This window comes from Lithobates pipiens, unplaced genomic scaffold (genome assembly GCF_037356315.1).
Source record: "Lithobates pipiens isolate NorthernLeopardFrog02 unplaced genomic scaffold, aLitPip1_a1.2 Scaffold_22, whole genome shotgun sequence".
Classification (NCBI taxonomy): Eukaryota; Metazoa; Chordata; class Amphibia; order Anura; family Ranidae; genus Lithobates; species Lithobates pipiens.
Genome location: NW_027507784.1, coordinates 107,360,115 through 107,371,276, shown reverse-complemented (window position 1 = coordinate 107,371,276; position 11,162 = coordinate 107,360,115). Strand labels below are relative to the sequence as shown.

Below are 11,162 nucleotides of genomic sequence, written 5' to 3'. Positions count from 1 at the left end.
TCAAACTAAAATAAATAAAGTAAAATGAACAATACAAAAAAAATATTTTTTTAAAGCGCCCATGTCCCCATGTGCTCGTATGCAGAAGCGAATGCTTACATAAACCCCGCCCACATATGAAAACGGTGTTCAAACCACACATGTGAGGTATCGCTGCGAACGTTAGAGTGAGAGCAATAATTCTAGCCCTAGACCTCCTCTGTAACTCAAAACATGTAACCAGTAAAAAAAATTAAAGCGTCGCCTATGGGGATTTTTAAGTAGCGACGTTTGGCGCCATTCCATGTGCAATTTTGAAGAGTGACATGTTAGGTATCTATTTACTTGGCATAACTTCATCTTTCACATTATGCAAAAATTGGGCTAACTTTACTGTTTTGTTTTTTTTAAAGCACAAAACAGTTTTTTTTCCACAAAAAGCGTTTGAAAAATTGCTGCGCAAATACTGTGCGAGATAAAAAGTTTTGGGGTTCTATGTAATTTTCTAGCAAATAAATGATGATTTTTACATGTAGGAGAGAAATGTCAGAATTGTCCAGGGTGCTCCAGAATGCCTGATGGTGCTCCCTGCATGTTGGGCCGCTGTATGTGGCCACGCTGTGTAAAAGTCTCACACATGTGGTATTGCCATACTAGGGAGTAATTGCAGAATGTGTTTTGGGGTGTAATTTGTGGTATGCTTATGCTGTGTGTGAGAAATAAACTGATAATATGACAATTTTGAGAAAAACTAAAATAAGTTAAAAAAAATCTTGATTTTACAAAGAATTGTGGGAAAAAATTACAACTTCAAAAAACTCATCATGCCTCTTACTAAATACCTTGGAATGTCTTCTTTCCAAAAAGGGGTCATTTGGGGGGTATTTGTACTTTTCTGGCATGTTAGGGTCTCAAGAATTGAAATAGGCTGTCAGTACTTTAGGTGTGATCAATTTTCAGATATTGGCACCATAGCTTGTGGACTCTATAACTTTCACAAAGACCAAATAATATCCACCAATTTGTACTTATTTTTACCAAAGATATGTAGTGGTATAAATTTTGGCCAAAATTTATGAAGAAAAATTACTAATCTGTTAAATTTTATAACAGAAAAGAAGAAAAATTCATTTTTTTACAGAATTTTTGGTCTTTTTTCTTTTATAGCACAAAAAATAAAAAACCCAGCGGTGATTAAATACCACCAAAAGAAAGCTCTATTTGTGTGAAAAAAGGACAATAATTTTATATGGGTATAGTGTTGCATGACTGAGTAATTGTCATTCAAAATGTGAGAGCACCGAAAGCTGAAAATTGGTCTGGTTATTAAGGGTGTATAAGTGCCCAGTGGTCAAGTGATTAAATACCTTGGAATGTTTGCTTTCCAAAATTGGGTAATTTTGTGGCTGTTTGTACTGTCCTGGTGCTCCAGTATCTCCAAAAATGTAATGGGCAGTCCATAAATTAGATGTGTAATTTATGTGTCTAGAACGGCTGATGGTGCTCTTTGGATTTTGGACCCTTCCATATGGCTGTGAAAAAGTCTCACACGTATGGTATCCCCATACACAGGAGGCAAATCAGAATGTGTTTTGAGGGTGTAATTATAAATATATATACAACAAAGAAAGGCGCTACTACCCCAAATGAATGAAACTCCTCCTGAGCTGTAAGGTCCATGATGTGCAGTTGCCCAGCTGCCAAAGTGATGAATGGATAAAGGACAATCCGCAACTCCGTACATGCTCTTTAAATCAGTCCACTTGATCTCCATAAAGATAAAAGTACAGCAGAGGTAGATGCATATCAGCTGCAACAGCCTTGTTCACAAATTTATATAATTATAAAATTTGTAATTATAAGTATGCCTATACTGTGTATGAGAAATAACTTTTTAAAATTAGAACTTTGTGAAAAAAAAATTCAATTCCAAAAAATTGACAAACAATGACAACTTCAAAAACCTTACCATGCCTCTTATTAAATACCTCGGACTGTCTTCTTTCCAAAAAGGGGTCATTTGGGGGGTAATATTTGTACTGTCCTGGCAATTTAGGGCCACAAGAAATGAGATAGGCAGTCAGTACAACAGGACTGATTAATTTTCAAATATATAACATAGCCTAGAATTTCCACACAGACAAAGCCTAGATTCACATTAGAATCCATGCGCTTTTCCTGCACCACATTCAAATCACGCTGCCCTTTTGCGATCTGCAACGGATATCAATGCAATCTTAATGAGACCCCAAGCGCAGGTTGCAAACCCAGTGCATTTGCCTGCACCGGATCCCATGGGACAAAATTACCAGTTGCAGTGCAGTTCCAAAATTGCTGCATGCATGACTTTGGTGCAAAGCGATTTGGTTTGAGCACATTCAAACTGAATGGGCTCAATTCGCACCACATTGAATCACATATGAATTGAACAGGAATGCAGCGAGGTTCCAGTGCGATTTATAAGTTGTTTATAGTGTGAACCGAGGCTGAATAATAAACACTGATTTGGGTTAATTTTACCAAAGAAATGTACCGGAATACATTTTGGCCTCAATTTGTGAAAAAAAAGACATTATTCACCCACCCAAGGACGATCCCACCTCTCCACCCCACTTTCCTTCCTCTGCAGTAGTAATAGGGCATCATTTGTTTTTTCCTTTGTTTAATTTTTTTTTAAGCAAAATATGTTTTCTTTTCCGGAATCATACTTACCTAGGTGAATGCAGCATCGGGTCTGATGCTGCATCTGCCCCTCCCTGGCTCTAACACCACCGATTGCTCGGTTCTCAGGGCTCTGTTAGCAGAAAGCTGGTGAATGTCAGTCACCGCTTTCTTTTCCTCCCCTCCTCGCTCACTGGAGCGCTGGACTGTGGAAGGGATGAGAGCGGCTGCCTCAGGCTCTCAGCGGCTGGGTGAGGGGCTGAGCTGGATGCTGGTCCAGGCAAGTGGGCAGATCCTGACTTTATTGTCATCATCTTGCCTGAGCCTGGATCAGCCCTGTGACCTCAGCAGACTTCAGCCTGCTGTCTGCTGAAAACGGGTCACAGGAATACAGAATGAACTGCACTCCTGTAATCCACAGGAGATGTACAGCCAAACAAGCTTTAGCTGTATTTCTCCTTTAATGTAAAGTCCGTATCCCCATGCATGTCACTTGCCTTAGGTGAATAATGTGCACACTGCCCGCTGAGCCTCCCGGGATATGTACATCACACATCCCAAGAGGCATAGCCTTTCATTCATGAATATCGAGAGGCCCGTCCGCTGAACCCGGAAGAGCTGGCAGGCTTCTCAATGGCATCAGCGAGAACATGGCGGTGCGGGCGGAGCTGTGGCCGGGCATGAGATGCTCTCAGTGGGTCAACGCTGGATCCACTGGGTGGGTATCTGAAATGTCCAGATACCATCAGTTAATGGGGGCAAAAAAAAAAAATGGGGAGGTCGGCCATAGTTCCTCTTTAAATACCACCAAAAGAAAGCTCTATTCATCTCAAACAAAACCGTTGCATGACTGAGTAATTGTCATTCACAGTGTGACAGCACTGAAAGCTGGTCTTGGCAGGAAGGGGGGGGGTGAAAGTGTCCGGTCATCAGGTGGTTAAAGTAGAACTAAAGGTAAAACTTTTTTTCACTTTGGATAGAAGTATGAGGGAGTTATAACCCCTGTTAGATTGTTGTGCCATCTGTCAGCCTTTAGGGAGATTTCCTTTCACTTCCTGTCTCATAGACAAAACAGGAAGTTCGCAGAAATGCCTCTGAAGTGAGAAAACCCCCAGGTTGTCACTAGTGTCTCCATTGGAAGATTTCCCTCTATTACTGTTCTGGTGTGAGCACAACATGTTGGATTTTCTTTTATTTACATGTTCAATAATAATGGTAAACAGAATAAATAGGGCATATCTCCCTTCTAGTTCCTCTCCACTCTATGCACCAAAATAATAAAAAAAATGTTTTGTCTTTAGATATACTTAGAGCCAGAATTATATTCAGATAAAAATCAGAGCACTGTCCTCCCCTCATGCAATGCATAGACAGTGATATGAGAGTCTATCCATTCTATATCTTGCGCTCTGCTCGGCACTCACCACATTGACAACAGGAGCACGTCACGTGACGGCTTCTCCCCCTTTTCCCGCCTGTTTCAAAAGCGCCACGTCACGGGGGGAAGCCGTAGCACGCCAGGCTCGGGTCTCGGTCTCTGATTGGTGGCTGCTTTTCGGTGTGTGTCTTGCGTGTGACGTCGGTGTGTCATGGTATAGGGGCGGGGCTGGGCGCTCAGGATTACTGTGTTGGTGAATTAGTGACTGGTGGAGGTGCGGGAGGAGGCGCCGGCAGGTAATACACGCTCCGCGGTTGTTGTGGGAATGTGTAGCCGTGTGCTCGGTGTTTAACCAGCAGGGGCGGCGGCCTGGAAATTGTGTGCTTGAGTCCCTGTCATCCCCGCCCGGCCCAATGACAGCCTGACACCCCCACTGTCATTATGTCACTGCCGGTCAGTGTATGATGGTGTCTGTGAGGGTCCACTCCCTCCTCCCTCTTGGTTTACTTAGTGCATGGTGTCCATGCAGTGCTGTGATGGGTGTCAGACCGGAAGGGGCCCTGACTGTGTGTGAGGCTGAGGAGCATGCTGGGACTTGTAGTTGCAGCACACCTTCCTCTGCTCACAGCAACTCCCCATAGAAGGAAGGGTTGTGTGTTACACCCAGTGTTCACCCCCCCCCCTCATCATCATCAGCCCCCCCCCCCCCCCATCATCATCATCGACCCCCCCCCTCCCCATCATCATCATCGCCCCCCTCCCCATCATCATCATCGCCCTCCCCATCATCATCGCCCCCCCCCCTCCCCATCATCATCGCCCCCCCTCCCCATCATCGCCCGCCCCCCCTCCCCATCATCATCGGCCTCCCCCATCATCATCGGCCTTCCCCCATCATCATCGGCCTTCCCCCATCATCATCGGCCTTCCCCCATCATCATCGGCCTTCCCCCATCATCATCGGCCTTCCCCCATCATCATCGGCCTTCCCCCATCATCATCGGCCTTCCCCCATCATCATCGCCCCCCCCCATCATCATCGGCCCCCCCCCATCATCATCGGCCCCCCCCCATCATCATCGGCGCCCCCCCCCCCCCCTCCCCATCATCATCGCCCCCCCCCCATCATCATCGCCCCCCCCCCCCCCCATCATCATCGCCCCCCCCTCCCCATCATCATCGCCCCCCCCCCTCCCCATCATCATCGCCCCCCCCCCTCCCCATCATCATCGCCCCCCCCCTCCCCATCATCATCGCCCCCCCCTCCCCATCATCATCGCCCCCCCCTCCCCATCATCATCGGCCCCCCCCATCATCATCGGCCCCCCCCTCCCCCATCATCATCGGCCCTCCCCATCATCATCGCCCCCCCCTCCCCCATCATCATGGCCCCCCCCTCCCCCATCATCATCGCCCCCCCCTCCCCCATCATCATCGCCCCCCCCCCTTCCCCATCATCATCATCGCCCCCCCCCCCCTTCCCCATCATCATCATCGCCCCCCTTCCCCATCATCTGGACAAAAGGGCGTATCTAAAAAAAGATAAGGAAGGTGGGACCATCATCATCGCCCCCGCCCCCCCCTTCCCCATCATTGCCCCCCCATCATCATTGCCCCCCCTCCATCATCGCCCCCCATCATTGCCCCCCCTCCATCATCGCCCCCCCCTCCCCCATTATCATCGCTCCACCATAATCACCGCCCTCCCCCATCATGTACTCAGCGCGAGTGAGCCCCCCCCCCCCCCACTGCCCATGTACTCAGTATGAGACTAGCATGCAAAAAAAACTCCGGACAATCATTCGTCTGATCTTATTGTGTGTACAAGGCATAAGGTCCCTCCCTTGTATACATACCAGGGCCAATATCCCTAGCCACCCTTCCACATGTGTATTGGACGAAGCTTTGTGTTCAGCACCAATGTATGGGGCTCTGAGGTCTAGCTGTGGGTGGAGAGCACAGGTGTTCCATCCAGCCCCGCTGCCAGCAGTCTGTCAAACTCTGAGAGGGTGACAGTTGCTGTGGCTGGATGGGTCACATAGCAGTCCTTCTGTATAGGGCAGTATGTGCCCAGGGACGATTGCCTGAAATTCATGAAGTTTGCATTCCGGTCATTCGTCCCTGGGCACATATTGCCCTAATTGGAAGCACTACACTGTCCAGCCGCAGCCTCTCATAGTTTGAAAGACTGCCAGCTGCGGGACTGGATGCTGCACCTGTTCCTTCCACCCAAAGCTAATCACACAGTGTGCGTAGGGACCTATGGAAAGTTTTACATCGTTACAAGTGGCCAGCTTGGACCAGTATGTATGTATGTATGTGTCATACCCGTGAGATCTCTGTGAAAGCTCCACTACTACAGTGACCAACACTAGTTTCCAGGTCCAGTGTTGTGTGGCTGCCCTGTTGCTCTCTGAACATAGGAGGTCGCTTGCTCAGCATGGATGCCATTTTAGAGAACACTTGCCTTTTCTCATTCAAAGTATTCTGATTGGTGGAGGGGTGGTGATGTCAATCTCCATGTAGTAGCGGTGCCTACTACAGTAATTCCCACAGGTATAACCTCCTTATTTACATTGGTCTGAACTGGACCAATGTAACGATTTGCCATAACCATACTTAGTTTTAAATTGGTGATATTTAATGTATTTAGTTGACCTATTGATGATGGTGATAGAGGATTTGTTCCTCAGTTCTCGGCTGTATTTTTTAAAAGTGCCGTTAACGTGAATTGACATCTTATCCCTGACATAAGTAATGGAAATGTCAAAAGCTTGACCTCCCTCTTCCTTTTGATGCAAGTTCAAGTTATTGAATGTCTATTGAGAAAAAAACCTTACTAAGTAATCAAGCTATCAGTAAATGTAATCTTAACCGATTGCCTGACAATCGGACTCTAGTGTATATATAACGCTTAACTAATCCTGAACAACTCTTGCCAATTCTGCAATCATGTTCGTTTTGTCATCTGTTTTATTGCCATGTGATGCATTAAATAGTTTGATCCTAAGTACAGGGTGTCAGATGTGTGCAAACAGCTGATCTGTAACTGATATTGTTCACAACTATGCCTGCAGAACGTCCATGTCTATGTTAAAATAAATGTTTGTCGATACATTGAGCTTTACTGTATTTTCTACCAGTTATTTAGATTTAGTTTACTGTGGGCTCAGGGGTGGACAAATCCTAGGGGCCAAGTAGCAAACATTAAAGCGGGGTTCCACCGCCTTTTTATTTTTATTTTTTGGGGTAAATGGCAAGGAGTACGTTTTTATAATTGTTTTGCTTTTTTCTAAGGCTCCTGCTGCCGTTTTTCTGTATTGTAAACACTTTATAAAAACGTCTCCTGACGTTTTCCATCTTGCCTGTGGGCATGTGAAGCCCACAGGCATTGTCTTCCGGGACACTGTGCTGCTGATGTCCCAGCATGCACTGCCCGTTCAATCGCCGATCTCGCGCATGCGCAGATGAAACAAATCGAGCGCTGACAACAACGCAGGGCGCCGCACAGACTCCTGGGAAATTGAAAAAACGATCCCAGGAGACAGTGCGGCCAACAGGAAGCGCAGACCTGCCGCTGAAGCCCCGCCCATAGCCGCACCGCCCCATCCGGAATCTCCAGGACCAGGAAATTCAAAAAGAGAAAAAGACAGAAGATGCCAGCAGCAAGGTAAGGGGGATATCTTGCAATTAGACAACAAGACAATCCTAAGGGCATAGAAGTTGTAATTCGGGTGGAGCTCCGCTTTAAAGGAACTCTTTTGGCTGGGCTTCTCCTATGGACTGAAATCTGCTCTCTGCTGATGTCACAGAAATCAGTTAAGGTACTGCGTCACCCCGACAATGGGAGTCTGGAACCCGCCAGGTGCCTGGACTGACACACGTCTCCGCCTCTGAGATGGCTCCCAACCCCTTCACAGCTCAGCGCTCCAGTGAGCAAGGAGGAGTGGAGTGCTGCTGATTGACAGTCAGCAGCTCTCTGCTCGGGAAGCTGTGAGAACTAAGCCATTGGGGCAAAGTCAGCAAAAATAAAATAATTTTGACTGTGGGGCTGTCTGTGACCCCGACGGTGGGGGGCGCTACTCCTCCCGCTGACCCCGACGGTGGGGGGGCGCTACTCCTCCCGCTGACCCCGACGGTGGGGGGGCGCTACTCCTCCCGCTGACCCCGACGGTGGGGGGCGCTACTCCTCCCGCTGACCCTCAGCTGCAAGGGATCATTTTTATCAGTTAAAATGGCTGCAGCCAGACGTAGTGGAGGGAGAATTCTGCAGCTTATTTGGCAAGTACAGAAATATATATGAGCTGCACAATTAATCAAGAATCGTTATCGTGACCTTGTGTTTCACAATTCTTTCTATGCAAATAATTCTCTCTGCTCTTCTGAAGCCAAAGCCTTCAAAACAAAGGAAGAGAAAAACTGTGTAGTTTGCAAAGAATCAAAACATTCCTTATCAGTTGAGCTTAAGTGTAAACATTGTAACAATTTGTCAATGGAAGGCCCCCTTCACACGTGCGGACCGTATTTCATCCATCCATTTTTGGATGAAATACGGACATACATGCATCCCTATGGGATAGCGGGTGTCAGCGGCTGAACACCCGCTGACACCTGATATCTGTCTCCACTATGGTCCAGCTTGGTGTGAAGAAATCAACTGTGGGAGCAATAATTAGAAAATGGAAGACATACAAGACCGCTTATAATCTTCCTCAATCTGGGGCACCACACAAGATCTCACCCCGTGGGGTCAAAATTGTCACAAGAACGGTGTGCAAAAATCCCAGAACCACACTGGGGGACCTAGGGAATGACCTGCAGAGAGCTGGGACCAACGTAACAAAGGTTACCATCAGTAACACTACTCCACCAGGGACTGAGATCCTGCAGTGCCAGACGTGTCCCCCTGCTTAAGCCAGTACATGTCTGGGCCTGTCTGAGGTTTGCTAGAGAGCATTTGGATGACCCAGAAGAGGATTGGGTGAATGTCCTATGGTCAGATGAAACCAAAGTAGAACAGTTTGGTAGAAACACAACTCGTCGTGTTTGGAATAGAGAGAATGCTGAGTTGCAACCAAAGAACGCCATACATACTGTGAAGCATGGGGGTGGCAACATCATGCTTTGGGGCTGTTTCTCTGCAAAGGGAACAGGGCGACTGATCCGTGTACATGAAAGAATGAATGGGGCTATGTATCGTGAGATTTTGAGTGCAAACCACCTCCCATCAGCAAGGGCATTGAAGATGAAATGTCGCTGGGTCTTTCAGCATGACAGTGATCCCAAACACACCGCCCGGGCAATGAAGGAGTGTCTTCGTAAGAGGCATTTCAAGGTCCTGGAGTGGCCTAGCCAGTCTCCAGATCTCAACCCCATAGAAAAACTTTGGAGAGAGTTGAAAGTCCTGTGTTGCCCAGCGACAGCCCCAAAACATCACTGCTCTAGAGATCTGCATGGAGGAATGGGCCAACATACCAGCAACAGTGTGCGACAACCTTGTGAAGACTTGCAGAAAACATTTGACCTCTGTCATTGCCAACAAAGGATATATAACAAAGTATTGAGATGAACTTTTGATATTGATAAAATACTTATATTCCACCATAATTTGCTAATTCTTTCAAAAATCAGACAATGTGATTGTCTGGATTTGTTTCCACAGTTTGTCTCTCATAGTTGAGGTATACCTATGATGACGATTACAGGCGCCTCTCATCTTTTTAAGTGAGAACTTGCACAATTGGTGGCTGACTACTTTTTTACCCCACTGTGTGTGTGTGTGTGTATATAATAATATAATATTTTAGCAGAGACCCTAAAAAATAAAATGCCGGTTGTTGCAATATTTTTTGTCGCACCGTATTTGCGCAGTAGTCTTTCAAATGCAATTTTTTGGGAAAAAATACACTTCAATGAATTAAAAAAATAAATAAATAAAAAATAAAGCGCGAAACAGTAAAGTTAGCCCATTTTTATTTTTTATTTTTATTTTTTTATATAGTGTGAATGATGTTACGCTGTGAGAATCGTGATCTTTAAAAAAAAAAAAAAAAAAAAAAAGAACCTTTTTAAGAGGTACGGGCGGAAGTGAAGTTTTGACATCGCTTCTGCCCTCCTATGGTATAGACGAGTGGGGGCCATCTTAGCCTCACTCGTCTCCATACCCAGCAGTGTACAGGACCCGATCGCCTCAGCCGTTACCGACAGATCTGGCAATGTGATTTCTCGGCGAACCCGTCGCGGAGACCACCATTATCGCACACAGGACCGCCTCATGTAAAGAGGGATATCTCAGTTCTGGCAGCAGCTGCTGCAGTTACCAAGATATCCCTTTTCAAAGTACCAACGTATATGTACATCAGGCGGTCCTTAAGTGGTTAAATCAAGTTGATTTTTAAATCGCTAGTAAAAAGGCTTGATTTAAATCATAATTTTTTAAAGAGCAACTGTTATCTCTGTCCTGCAGAGGCTCCTCCTCTGACTCACTGTTAACTCACCGATAGTCCCATTCACTTTAATGGGATGGCTGGCGATGCGTCAGTGACGCAACAAGGCGAGGGACATGGCGATAGCAGGTGAGTGGATGCCCGCTAACAGATTCTGCCATGATGGATCTGAAATATAGGTGCTCTTGAACGTAAGGACTTATTCTTGCTGGTAGTTTAGCATCTTTAACCACTTGCCGCCCGCCCTATAGGCAATTGACAGCTGCAAAGTGGTTTCATAATCCTGACCGGACGTCATATGACGTGATCAGGATTATGAGCCGCTGGGCGCCCCCGGGGGCGCGCATCGCGGCGATCGTTGTTGCGGGGTGTCAGTCTGACACCCGGCAACTACGATCTCGGTAAAGAGTCTCCGACGGAGACTCTTTACCATGTGATCAGCCGTGTCCAATCACGGCTGATCACAGTGTAAATGGAAAGAGCCGGCGATCGGCTTTCCCTCACTCGCGTCTATCAGACGTGAGTAGAGGAGAGCCGATCGGCTGCTCCTCTGACAGGTGGGGGTCTGTGCTGATCGATTATCAGCACAGCCCCCCCGAGGATGCCCACACTGGACCACCAGGGACGCCACCAGACCACCAGGGAAAAGGTAATAAAGGTCATAATCCTCCCTAGACCACCAGGGATGCCAGTTAGCA

The 11,162-nt window shown here is 46.9% G+C and overlaps 1 protein-coding gene across 2 annotated transcripts in view; it reads left to right on the top strand.

The window, feature by feature from the left end:
* The first annotated feature begins 4,175 nt into the window (after positions 1-4,175).
* The window catches only part of LNPK (lunapark, ER junction formation factor), a 150,909-nt gene continuing 143,922 nt past the window's right edge, over positions 4,176-11,162 (top strand). Inside the window, exon 1 of one of the 2 annotated variants that reach the window (XM_077448064.1) lies at positions 4,176-4,314. The gene's annotated coding sequence lies outside the window, so the exon portion shown is untranslated. The remainder of the gene's footprint in view (positions 4,315-11,162) is intronic. The other variant, XM_077448062.1, reaches the window with a different exon arrangement.